We start from the raw sequence: 14,571 nt of genomic DNA, 5'->3' as shown, positions 1-14,571 counted from the left end.
GTTTTTCTCCATTAAAGCAGATCGGGCGACGGGCGGCTAGTGACAGTTTAGAGAATTCAGTACATATCACTAGCCGCCCGTCGCCCGATCTGCTTTAATGGAGAAAAACACAAGAAAATCGCTCTATATTCGCTTTTTAAGCGTTTGAGTCGATAGATAAGTGCATCTTTGCTCTATTTCTCTCAATCATATTGATATTAAAGCCTCAAAAAGGCAAAAACCAAAGGGTAACCCGTTAAGACAATAGAAAGTTTGCAAGCCTGAATATGCCAATGGAAGGGGATTCCCAGACCTTCATATCGAGGAAAAGTGAAGTTGCAAAGATTTTGTTGCAATTAATCCCTTTGTAAAAGATTAAACAGATTCAACATGCAAGAAGAGAGTGTGTAGACGGCTGTTTATCGACTCAAACGCTTAAAATGGGAAAATTGAGTGATTTTCATGTGTTTCTCTCCATTAAAGCCTGAAGGGCTACGGGCGGCTAGTGACATGTACTAAATTTTTTCAAAATGTTTTGAAACCAAGAAATAACGCTAAAATCGCATCAAAAGCGACTTTAAAGTGCATGTTTAGCACGTTAAATGCTTACCCCCGCTTTAAAACTCCAAGAAAATACCGTTTTTCAGTAAAAAGTGTCGCCCGCCACCGCATCTACGGGTTTGGACAGGCCTTGACGCTGCGATGCAAATTTGAGAAAATTTGAAAAGTGACCTTTTCAGAAAAATCGATTTTAAAAAGAAACGCGAGCTTTAAACAGAGAAAGCTATATATCAGAATTTAGGTGATTTTTGCCTCGATTTTTAGAAAGTATCAGCAGATTTTTATCAGCTGTTTTCGATTTTTAAAGTCCAAAAAACCGTTTTTTGGCGATTTTCGAGACAAAATCCTTAATAACTCGGCTAAAACTGGTCCTAAAAATACGGGGAATGGCTCAAAAAATCGAGCGTCGAACGGCCCGTCTCATGAATTAAACTAGAAATTCATAGCTATTATAGTTTAGGAGTAAATCACCAAAAACTGAGATCTTTACAAACTCTGGGAATCACAAGCCTATTGTTTTTTCTGAACTGCTTTGTGCAATCCTGAATCCCCCTCGGTCAAAACTTAGAAAAAGTCGAATAACTTTGCCAAAAATGGTCCGATCGTCTCAGCGAAAAGACCAGAAGGAAGAGCACAATCTCCTGCATCCTGTGGTATAACGTATAAATTGATACAATGTATACTTTTGCCAAAAATGCAACATTTAGTTGAAACACTGCCTATTCAATCGGAGACAAAAGGCTCTCTTTGTGTAAAGAAAGGAATGTAGTGACCGGCTTGCGAAAACTGTCAATTTTCCAAGTTAGGAAAAGCAGGAAAAATAAACAAAAAATATACACGAAGAGGTTAATGTCTCAGTTCATCATTTCACAATTCAACGAAAAAATCGGCTGAATAACGAAGCTACAAAAAATACTTTTCTTGAGCAAACTACCAATTCAAAGACTTCTCACATTTAACAAAAGAAATTCAATAGACGATTTGTAAAGCTAGAGGCTCAACTGGGGAGGTTCTCTCCTCGCTCAACATTCAGTACATAGCCGAACTTAAAAGGATATTGCTTTTGCTTAGTGTAAAGTCATCCCTCTCTTTAAAGAAAAGTGTCTTGTCTATGGTAATCAATTAGTTTTACACATAAACTTTCTTCTGAAATAAGATATTAATGCATCCGGCACTTTCTTCTTACAACGGAGAAGTCACTATGTCCTACCGGAATGCATAAATACCCCGTGTTCTCTTGGAACCTGCAGCTGACATTTAAAATGGTTAGCATGTCCGTAGCCAGAGGGGGTACTGATGTTAACGATACCAACTTCCTTTGGAATCGAGCACTGAATACATCACGTAAAGAAATAATAGCAACGACACTTAAAAGCAACTTCTTTATTTGCCGTAGAGACAACACACTCTGTGGAAATCCTTGCAAACTCAAAAGCCCCTCTGTATCCAGAGTGTTGCAGCCAAGGTTGCTTTGCAAGACCAATTTTCTGCACCATAAGCTCTGATAAATGATTAGGCGTGTCTGCATAGAGAGGGGAAGTTGTGGTAAGGGGAATACTTGGCAGTCAGCCGTTAAAAGCAAACTTCTTGTATCAACATTGTTTATAAATTCTTGTTAGTGTTATTGAAATCGGGGTTTGCCAGCGTTGTAAAGGGTGGATGGAGAGAACTCAAAGGGAAAGCCCTAAAATTTGCTACTTAGCACGAGTGCTTTAACTTTTCTTAACTTTCTATGGTGCGTGCTAGCAGTGCTAGTTATTCAATTTTCATCTACTTCTCGGCGATTGTAGTTCAACCCCATGAGAACGAGAGAACAATTACTACCAAAGACTGGCATGTGTCTGATTTAAGGTCTTAGCGTCCTATGAAAACGATGGGTGGAAATTTACTGATTCATTGTCTCAACAAGGAAGGAGAAACAATAGGGATCGATACATTTATTTAGGGGTGAAGGACATTGCAAGGCATCTCCATTAGCTGATTCAGCATTGGTTGTCACAGTCTAATGGCATAAAATACTAATGTACTCTTAAACTTCACAGCAACTTTAAAGTGAAATCAAACACATATTTTAATTTTAAACACATCAAAAACGCAATTGCTTCCTAACAGCTGACTTTACTGATAAGGTTAGCTAAAGGTATGTAGGTACCGAGTTGCAAAGGGGAATATAGGAGCGTATATGGTGTTGGATTTATAATAACTGTTACAATGACTATAATGCATTGCATTATTATCGTTTCAATCAAAAAAGGTTTCAATCTAATAATGTATATTTCTACATCTTTGTAAGCTAAACTATATTAAAGGGCATTAATTCATTCTAGGCAAAGAGCAGGTTTCAACAGGTGGGACTTTAATGAAGGGATTTTTGCCCAGTGTGTCCAACCTTTAATATATGAGGTCCTGATAACTGCAATATATTGATATTATCCTTGAAAAGAGGGGGGGGGGAGTTAAAGCTATAAAAAAACCTTAAATGGGGATGTCAGTATATACATAAAAATTTAAAGAATGGATCGGAGAAATAGAAGTCCAATTTGGCCTATCATCTAAGGATTAAATTATATGCAATGGAAAAAACGGCAATTATATGATACTCAATAAAAATTTTACCCTCTTTTTATGCGGAACAATTAGAACTTCAGTTCATTAAAATCGCCTTCAAATGTTGGTATATCGCTGTACATGATCTGCATGAAGTTTATCGTTCTATAGCTGACTTCCAAATGGCAGACAATTATTTTTCTGGCCGAAGCTGTCGTAGATCTTGCTGAATCATGGACCTCTATCTGAAAAAGAAGGTGATATCTTATCTTCTTGGGTGATATCTTATCGCCGTGGAAGAGGCCATGAAAATGGCATGTTATTAGCCGGCATGCAACAAGGAATGAAGCTTCTGGGGATAAAAAACCGCTTATTTCCAGACGAGAAAGAAGGCACCTTCCTATGGTCGTGTTTTTAAAGAAGTTTCCTGACCTCGTTTCGACCTTTGATATGCCTGAATTTGGTATTTAATCCAAAACGATATTTTGATCGACACCTTTCCCTATCCAAAATCTTTCTGAAGGCTAATACTCTTAAGTTACAAAGGCAAAACTGTTAAGCAATTACTGAGCTTTCCCCACAATCCTGAAGCACCGTTATCGATAGCAGTTGTCTACATACCCAAAGACGTAGAAATGATGTCAAAAGTGGGAGGCAAATGTAGTAAAAAAGGACACTCCGAGAGCTGCAGAAAGGTCAATGACCTCTGTTTCTGAAAATTTGGGGGACATTTCCCCTGTGCCCCCTGCTTCCTACGTCTATGTATGCCATTAAACAGAGATTTTTCCATTGACTGGTAAGTATCTGCATGAACTGAAAAGGTGTTTCAGATATTTCGATCATGGGAGGCTTAACAAGACAAACAGTGTGCAAGAAAGAAAGCTAAAAGCATTAAGGAAGGGTAACCGATTCAAGATCACAAAAGAACCAACTAGGATCACAGAAACGAGAAAGGCCTTAACTGACGTAATGATTGTTAGCAATGAAGAAAATAATATTTTATCAGGAACCGACTATAGGATGATATACTGCATCCTTAGATACCAACGCTAAAGCACAGTTCCTTGCAGAAAATTGGTTAAAAAACTACAAACATTTTGATGAGGTGGAGTTTTAAAGAGGTGATAAAAATTGTTCCTTAGCATGCTTTGAACAAATTGGATTGGATGACAAAAAACGGAGATTTTCATTTTATTCATTAGTCGTTCAATACTTCCCAGCAAATCAAAATTCACACCAAGTTTCTTCCAGTTTAGATGGATCCGAAGACAAAGATTTAATTTGCATTAAGCACGGGCAATGTGAGAGCCTTTTACCAAAATTACAGGCCGTTGGTACTCAAAGGGATGAAGTTTGTGCTTTTCCAATGCTCGATTTCAGAAGGCGACATGGCCAAAGAAGATATTTTAGAATTAATAATTGATGACGATGACGATGACATTATTATTGATATAGAAGGCTGATTTGATGTTTTTTATTTCGTAAATAACAAAAAACTAGTTTACCACTATTAATGGTTTTTGATTACAAAATATTTATTAAGCCCCCTCTCTCAATTTAGCCCCCTCTCTTATAAGACCCCCTTTAAAGTGCTGAAAAATGACAAGCCTCCCCCGGGGAATAGATCCTGAAGAAAATTTACGGTAAACAAAGATCCAGTCCCTCCATTGGATGGTTAGTGAAATAAAAAATTCGATGAACCAGGGAGATGAGTTACGTATATTTAGGCAAACAGAACCTAAGATGAAAACATATTAATGAATGCAGAAAGGTGAAGAATAGAGTCAGTAAAGAGTTGAAGCTGGTTGCGTAAAGTACTGGAAACAAAAGCTAACAGAAGTAGACAAGGACAGGTGAACAGCTATCAAGTGACCAGCAGACAGCAGAAGGTAGGAATGCATTTTATCAATATCAAGTAGCAGTTTATTATCAAATTTGAGGAAACAAGCAAAGAAAAAGCACAAAATATCTGCCAAGCAACACAAACAATATCTTAAGTGATTCTCTCAAAAGAGAGATTTTTAAAAAAGGATTACTACGGTTTTAAAGGTTTATACCTACGATACTTAATCCGAAGGATGAATCTAGTCAGGAAAACACTGCTACAAGATAACTAAAGTTGCCCTCTAAGGACACGAGTCCAGGCTTGTTCAGTAATTGCAGACAAGTTTCACTAGGAGGGACAATTTCCAGCTAAATTGAAAATCAACGAACGGAAACAACCCTGGAAATATAGGGAGAAAACGGGGAGAGAATTTTCGACCCTTTTTCACGCTACCCATCGCATACTTTTCATATTACATTTAGGTGAAATGGAACGGAAAAAGACTTTCTAAATAAAAGTCCAAATATTTGAGACAAGCCTGCAAATTATTTCAAAATGATTGAAGAGAACTTAGTGAAAAGATTACTGAAGACGGATGAAATCCAAAGAAATGAAATCAAAGTTTCACGAAAATAACTTTTGATCATAGAAGTGGCTCTGAAAATTTCCCACACGAGCTATTGATTGCAAATAGAAAAATGAGGTTAAAGAAAAAATATATATGTTTGCAAAGATTTGTCTAAAAAGGCACAAGTCACATTCGTTCTAACTATATAAATATAAAAGGTCGTTGAAAAATACTAAGGTTCACAATGGGAAAAAGTAAAAATATATAAAAAAACTTTGTAAAATTCTAATATCAAATCCTAAAAGCATGGTGTGACTCCTTAAGGAGAATGATCCTGAACAGGGAAACAAAGTATCCAAAACATTTATAAAGATATACAAAAAGAATGAAATTTCGTGTGATTAAATTATAGCACAGAATTATTTTTTTTCAAAGTCATTTTTCAAGAAAAAAGTAAATATTCGACGATATTATGAAACTATATTGATATAGTTTCTTGCTAGCAAGTTATAGACAAAATAAGAGATAACAGCAAGAGAGAGACAAAATAAAAGTAAGAATGAAATAAGGAAACATTAAAAAAGGAAAAGTTCAAAAAAACCTAATAACAGTGAACTAAACTAAGAATAAACGAATAAAAACATTTGAAAGTCATAGTTGGAGAAGCAATAATGTAAGATTAAGTCATAGCAAGATTAAAGGGAAAAGAAGTTTTAAAAAGAAAACATTGAAAAAACTTTAACAACGAATAATTCAAGGTAGTCTTGAAAGAGCTAATAAACGGAGGATTAAAAGAAGGGAAGGTTTGAAGAGGACACTTTCAAGGAAACATTAAAAACAAATCTTTGAAGGAAGTCTTGAAAGAATGAATAAAAGTAAGATCGAAAGGAAGGAGAGTTTGAAAAGACACTTTCAAGTCTTGAAAGAATGAATAAAAGTAAGATCGAAAGGAAGGAGAGTTTGAAAAGACACTTTCAAGGAAACATTAAAAACAAATCTTTGAAGGAAGTCTTGAAAGAATGAATAAAAGTAAGATCGAAAGAAAGGAGGGTTTAAAATTGACACTTTCGAGGAAACATTAAAAACAAATCTTTGGAGAAAGTCTTGAAAGAATGAATAAAAGTAAGATCGAAAGGAAGGAGAGTTAAAAATTGACACTTTCAAGGAAACATTAAAAATAAATCTTTGAAGAAAGTCTTGAAAGATTGAATAAAAGTAAGATCAAAAGAAAGGAGGGTTTAAAATTGACACTTGCAAAGAAACATTAAAACAAGTCTTTGAAGTAAGTTTTGAAAGAATGAATAAAAGTAAGATCGAAAGGAAGGAGAGTTTGAAAAAGACACTTTCAAGGAAACATTAAAAATAAATCTTTGAAGAAAGTCTTGAAAGAATGAATAAAAGTAAGATCGAAAGAAAGGAGGGTTTAAAATTGACACTTTCGAGGAAACATTAAAAACAAATCTTTGGAGAAAGTCTTGAAAGAATGAATAAAAGTAAGATCGAAAGGAAGGAGAGTTAAAAATTGACACTTTCAAGGAAACATTAAAAATAAATCTTTGAAGAAAGTCTTGAAAGATTGAATAAAAGTAAGATCAAAAGAAAGGAGGGTTTAAAATTGACACTTGCAAAGAAACATTAAAAACAAGTCTTTGAAGTAAGTTTAGAAAGAATGAATAAAAGTAAGATCGAAAGGAAGGAGGGTTTGAAATTGACACTTTCAAGGAAACATTAAAAACAAATCTTTGAAGAAAGTCTTGAAAGAATGAATAAAAGTAAGATCGAAAGAAAGGAGGGTTTAAAATTGACACTTTCGAGGAAACATTAAAAACAAATCTTTGAAGAAAGTCTTGAAAGAATGAATAAAAGTAAGATCGAAAGAAAGGAGGGCTTAAATTGACACTTTCAAGGAAACATTAAAAACAAATCTTTGAAGAAAGTTTTCAAAGAATGAATAAAACTAAGATCGAAGGAAAGGAGGGTTTAAAATTGACACTTTCAAGGAAACATTCAAAACAAATCTTTGAAGAAAGTCTTGAAAGAATGAATAAAAGTAAGATCGAAAGAAAGGAGGGTTTAAAATTGACACTTTCAAGGAAACATTAAAAACAAGTCGTTGAAGAAAGTCTTGAAAGAATGAATAAAAGTAAGATCGAAAGAAAGGAGGGTTTAAAATTGACACTTTCGAGGAAACATTCAAAACAAATCTTTGAAGAAAGTCTTGAAAGAATGAATAAAAGTAAGATCGAAAGAAAGGAGGGTTTAAAATTGACACTTTCAAGGAAACATTAAAAACAAATCTTTGAAGAAAGTTTTGAAAGAATGAATAAAAGTAAGATCGAAAGAAAGGAGGGTTTGAAATTGACACTTTCAAGGAAACATTAAAAACAAATCTTTGAAGAAAGTCTTGAAAGAATGAATAAAAGTAAGATCGAAAGGAAGGAGAGTTTGAAAAGACACTTTCAAGGAAACATTAAAAACAAATCTTTGAAGGAAGTCTTGAAAGAATGAATAAAAGTAAGAACGAAAGGAAGGAGAGTTTGAAAAGACACTTTCAAGGAAACATTAAAAATAAGTCTTTGAAGTAAGTCATGAAAGAATGAATAAAAGTAAGATCGAAAGGAAGGAGAGTTTGAAAAGACACTTTCAAGGAAACATTAAAAATAAGTCTTTGAAGTAAGTCTTGAAAGAATGAATAAAAGTAAGATCGAAAAAAGGGGGGTTTAAAATTGACACTTTCAAAGAAAAATTAAAACAAATCTTTGAAGGAAGTCTTGAAAGAATGAATAAAAGTAAGATCGAAAGGAAGGAGAGTTTGAAAAGACACTTTCAAGGAAACATTAAAAATAAGTCTTTGAAGTAAGTCTTGAAAGAATGAATAAAAGTAAGATCGAAAGGAAGGAGAGTTTGAAAAGACACTTTCAAGGAAACATTAGAAATAAGTCTTTGAAGTAAGTCTTGAAAGAATGAATAAAAGTAAGATCGAAAGGAAGGAGAGTTTGAAAAAGACATTTTCAAGGAAACATTAAAAATAAATCTTTGAAGAAAGTCTTGAAAGAATGAATAAAAGTAAGATCGAAAGAAAGGAGGGTTTAAAATTGACACTTTCGAGGAAACATTAAAAACAAATCTTTGGAGAAAGTCTTGAAAGAATGAATAAAAGTAAGATCGAAAGGAAGGAGAGTTAAAAATTGACACTTTCAAGGAAACATTAAAAATAAATCTTTGAAGAAAGTCTTGAAAGATTGAATAAAAGTAAGATCAAAAGAAAGGAGGGTTTAAAATTGACACTTGCAAAGAAACATTAAAAACAAGTCTTTGAAGTAAGTTTTGAAAGAATGAATAAAAGTAAGATCGAAAGGAAGAAGGGTTTTCAAAAGACACTTTCAAGGAAACATTAAAAATAAATCTTTGAAGGAAGTCTTGAAAGAATGAATAAAAGTAAGATCGAAAGGAAGGAGGGTTTAAAATTGACACTTTCGAGGAAACATTAAAAACAAATCTTTGGAGAAAGTCTTGAAAGAATGAATAAAAGTAAGATCGAAAGAAAGGAGGGTTTAAAATTGACACTTTCAAGGAAACATTAAAAAGAAATCTTTGAAGAAAGTCTTGAAAGAATGAATAAAAGTAAGATCGAAAGGAAGGAGAGTTTGAAAAGACACTTTCAAGGAAACATTAAAAACAAATCTTTGAAGGAAGTCTTGAAAGAATGAATAAAAGTAAGAACGAAAGGAAGGAGAGTTTGAAAAGACACTTTCAAGGAAACATTAAAAATAAGTCTTTGAAGTAAGTCATGAAAGAATGAATAAAAGTAAGATCGAAAGGAAGGAGAGTTTGAAAAGACAATTTCAAGGAAACATTAAAAATAAGTCTTTGAAGTAAGTCTTGAAAGAATGAATAAAAGTAAGATCGAAAAAAGGGGGGTTTAAAATTGACACTTTCAAGGAAAAATTAAAACAAATCTTTGAAGGAAGTCTTGAAAGAATGAATAAAAGTAAGATCGAAAGGAAGGAGAGTTTGAAAAGACACTTTCAAGGAAACATTAAAAATAAGTCTTTGAAGTAAGTCTTGAAAGAATGAATAAAAGTAAGATCGAAAGGAAGGAGAGTTTGAAAAGACACTTTCAAGGAAACATTAGAAATAAGTCTTTGAAGTAAGTCTTGAAAGAATGAATAAAAGTAAGATCGAAAGGAAGGAGAGTTTGAAAAAGACACTTTCAAGGAAACATTAAAAATAAATCTTTGAAGAAAGTCTTGAAAGAATGAATAAAAGTAAGATCGAAAGAAAGGAGGGTTTAAAATTGACACTTTCGAGGAAACATTAAAAACAAATCTTTGGAGAAAGTCTTGAAAGAATGAATAAAAGTAAGATCGAAAGGAAGGAGAGTTAAAAATTGACACTTTCAAGGAAACATTAAAAATAAATCTTTGAAGAAAGTCTTGAAAGATTGAATAAAAGTAAGATCAAAAGAAAGGAGGGTTTAAAATTGACACTTGCAAAGAAACATTAAAAACAAGTCTTTGAAGTAAGTTTTGAAAGAATGAATAAAAGTAAGATCGAAAGGAAGAAGGGTTTTCAAAAGACACTTTCAAGGAAACATTAAAAATAAATCTTTGAAGGAAGTCTTGAAAGAATGAATAAAAGTAAGATCGAAAGGAAGGAGGGTTTAAAATTGACACTTTCGAGGAAACATTAAAAACAAATCTTTGGAGAAAGTCTTGAAAGAATGAATAAAAGTAAGATCGAAAGAAAGGAGGGTTTAAAATTGACACTTTCAAGGAAACATTAAAAAGAAATCTTTGAAGAAAGAAAGAGATCTTCCTTTTTCTGAAGAAAGAAAGAGATCTTCCTGAAAGAATGAATAAAAGTAAGATCAAAAGAAAGGAGGGTTTAAAATTGACACTTGCAAAGAAACATTCAAAACAAATCTTTAAAGTAAGTTTTGAAAGAATGAATAAAAGTAAGATCGAAAGGAAGAAGGGTTTTCAAAAGACACTTTCAAGGAAACATTAAAAATAAATCTTTGAAGGAAGTCTTGAAAGAATGAATAAAAGTAAGATCGAAAGGAAGGAAAGTTTGAAAAAGACACTTTCAAGGAAACATTAAAAACAAATCTTTGAAGAAAGTCTTGAAAGAATAAATAAAAGGAAGATCGAAAGAAAGGAGGGTTTAAAATTGACACTTTCAAGGAAACATTAAAAATAAATCTTTGAAGAAAGTCTTGAAAGAATGAATAAAAGTAAGATCGAAAGGAAGGAGAGTTTGAAAAGACACTTTCAAGGAAACATTAAAAATAAATCTTTGAAGAAAGTCTTGAAAGAATGAATAAAAGTAAGATCGAAAGAAAGGAGGGTTTAAAATTGACACTTTCGAGGAAACATTAAAAACAAATCTTTGGAGAAAGTCTTGAAAGAATGAATAAAAGTAAGATCGAAAGGAAGGAGAGTTAAAAATTGACACTTTCAAGGAAACATTAAAAATAAATCTTTGAAGAAAGTCTTGAAAGATTGAATAAAAGTAAGATCAAAAGAAAGGAGGGTTTAAAATTGACACTTGCAAAGAAACATTAAAAACAAGTCTTTGAAGTAAGTTTTGAAAGAATGAATAAAAGTAAGATCGAAAGGAAGAAGGGTTTTCAAAAGACACTTTCGAGGAAACATTCAAAACAAATCTTTGAAGAAAGTCTTGAAAGAATGAATAAAAGTAAGATCGAAAGAAAGGAGGGTTTAAAATTGACACTTTCAAGGAAACATTCAAAACAAATCTTTAAAGAAAGTCTTGAAAGAATGAATAAAAGTAAGATCGAAAGAAAGGAGTGTTTAAAATTGACACTTTCAAGGAAACATTAAAAAAAATCGTTGAAGAAAGTCTTGAAAGAATGAATAAAAGTAAGATCGAAAGAAAGGAGGGTTTAAAAAAGAGACTTTCAAGGAAACATAAAAAACAAATATTTGAAGGAAGTCTGATAAGAATGAACTAAGGTAATAATAGAACAAAGTAAACTTTAAATTGGGAAAGTTGAAAAGAACTCCAAAAAGGAACGTTGGAGGAAGTTTCATAAGCGGGAATCAAAGTTAGATTGAATGAAAGGCAACTTTAGAAAGGGAATGTTGAAGAGAACTATTAAAAGGGGCCGAGACGGAAATTTTTAAAGAATGAAAAAACTGAATGAATAAAGGTAAGAAAAAAGCAAAGGAACTTTAAAAAGGAAACACTGAAGCAAACTTTAGAAAATGAAAGAGCAAAGAATGGCCTGTAAGAAAGAATTGAATTTAGAATAAAAGGAAGGAAAATATTGAAAAGGAAACAGTGTAAAAGGGATGAAAGATAAACATTTCAAAGATTTTAGATCAGTTAATCAGTTATCCTTGCAATCCACTGTATTCTAGCTGAAAATATCACAGAAAGCACACAAATTTGTACTGGTCAAAAAGGTGTAGACTGGGGCTGGTGCTCTTCTTGGTCAAAAAGGGAGAGGACACTAAGGTTGTAAAGGCCAGCCAACAAAATGTAAGAAAAGTCAAAGGGGTAATGAAACATAATACATTATCAAAGTCAAAAGTATTCAACATTAGACTAAAATAAAATGGAAAGAAGGTGGAAATTGATCTAAAATATTTTCAATCACACAAGTAATCAATGCCAGGGGACATATTTTGAGGGGGAGGGGGGGGGGCTTCATTTTTGCAGAATCAGGGTTCAATAAATTTTTTTTGGGAAAGTTAGCAGAAACAGCAAAAATATCTGAAAACAGTATAAAACAATATAATATTTTCTGCACTAAGAGAATTGTGCACTTTTTCAACATGATAAACAGTATTTTTCTTAAAACACATTTTTAAAGTAAATAAATAGGACACTTATGCTGCCTTAGTTATACTCCAGATTGGAATTTTTAAATCCCCACACACATCAACTATCAGCAGGGGATGCAGCCGCGAAATTTCTATTAAAATGATTCATCCAGCTGTTTTTCTCTGAAATGTATAGCCAAACTGTATTTTATGGCAATTAGTCCCAGCCCCACAAAATTTTTATCTGTGCTATTTGCAATGCGCAATTTTCATGTACACGAAGCAGGTCCCTGACGCATCTTTCAAAGATTCCAATCTGGGTTATACTTTTGCCTTGTACCTGCTTTCACAAAAAAGTTTAAATTTTTTTTGGAGTGTTTGTGTGCACATGGCAAGAAGCAAGCAGGATAGCTTTATGCTTAAAAGTGGACTTACAGGTGCAAATAACAGGGCCGTCAGAGCTGGGAGGGGGCCACAGGGGCACAGGCCCCCCCTGATTAGAAAAAGTGTAAAAAGTGCCATCTTTGAAAAATATGTTGTGCATACTATTTTTTCACAGCAAGGTATTTTGCCTTCTATGATTCTCATTCTCTAACAATCTACTGCAAACAAATTCCTCAGTACATATGGGCCAACCAGCATACTACTACACAGTGTCTTGGTTTTTTTATTTTTTATCTTGCTAACTTTGGAAGAGATAGAGACTGAAACTTTACTTTGAAAAAGATAGAGACTAAAAATTCGCTTTGAAAGAGATAGAAACTGAAAATTCGCTATAAAATGATAGATTGAAAATTCAAGAATATCTTTCAGTTCTGTACATTATATTGTCAGTTTAACCTGTAAGTTTTTAGTTCTTTTGCACACATGATTGCATTAATGTGGATTAATTTTTTCTTTGGTATGTTGTAATTCATCTGAATATTTGCGAATATAATGCACCTTTCACAAATATCGGCGAAGGATGTGTGCCTGCTGCTTAACCGGGGCCACCACCTCTCATTTCTTAAGGAAAATATGAATCAAACATTGAGGAAAGATTTACTCAAACAAAAACTTCATCTCCCACAAGGAGTTATAAATTATTCTTCATTATCATTTTGCACCCCCCCCCCCCCCCCCTGTTCCAACCTCCGCCCGGCAACCCTGACTGAGTTCTAGAGAATAGATGCTTATAAAAAGAGAGTTTATGGTACATGTGCATCTGTCTCACTTTATGTTATTGAACTGAATCTGATCTTCAAATAGAATTTTTCTCACCTTAGCTTCTATTTTAATAGGACATATATTAAGGAGTCAATATGAAATTTTAGACCCTCGCTCCTTAACTGGGGATCTTCTAAAGACTGAGACAGCCTTCTTTCTCAAGTCTTAGTCTTGGCAACCTTTTCCAAAAAGTAGCATGGATCCTTAGAGAGTGAAATGCAAATAAACATATTTTCCCCAAATATTTGAGTTTATTCGACAAGGGGTCATTCGACAAGGGGTCATTCTAATGATTACAGGGGAGGAATATTCATATGGAGAATATGATAAAAAACGACGAGATTATTATCTAACCCAAAATATAAACTGAATATAAAAACTCGATCATAACTTGACTTGATAAAGAGCTCTTTAATAACATTACAAGAAACTATATAATATAGTTGATCTAATAATGCAAAAATTTGAAATAGATTTTCATTCATTGGCCACGTTATAGATAAACGATTGCTTCTGATTTGGATGCTTTTACTCATTAATAGAGCATTTTAAAACCTAAACTGTACCACAGGAAGGAATCGTAATATTGAATGACAATTACCATAACACTTATTTGTGAAAATAGCCGTTTCGATTACCTTTTTCCTTTAGTTGATTAGCGATCTTTCCACGTGGGTAGCAGCCATGTTTATTATCAGTTTGAAAATTAGTCCAAACGAGGCTCTTACAGAACCTCGAGTTCAATTACCTCAAATGGGAAAATTGAATCCCTTTATCCTCTGGCGCAAATCTTCAAATTAGTCCCCCTCCACCCTTTTGTATTTGCTGGATTTTTGCTCTTTATACCCAATCGAGCACAACCATTAAAGCTATATTTTTCGTCCCTATTGGCATTCTAAATTGTAATATTCGGATTTTTAAAGTTTTTAAGATTTTGGACGTGGAACTTTTTAACATAAATACTAAGCTAACGATGTTTAAAATTTAAAGTATAAAATATAGAGTAAACATTGGGTTGAAAGGCAATGAGCACCTGAACCGAAAAAGACATCGGAAGATGCGAAGGTAGAAGAACATTGAAAATATCAGAACAG

The sequence above is a fragment of the Rhopilema esculentum genome, chromosome 11, assembly GCF_057945365.1.
Source record: "Rhopilema esculentum isolate cy_ngs chromosome 11, ASM5794536v1, whole genome shotgun sequence".
NCBI lineage: Eukaryota > Metazoa > Cnidaria > Scyphozoa > Rhizostomeae > Rhizostomatidae > Rhopilema > Rhopilema esculentum.
Note: the sequence above shows the minus strand (reverse complement) of the source record.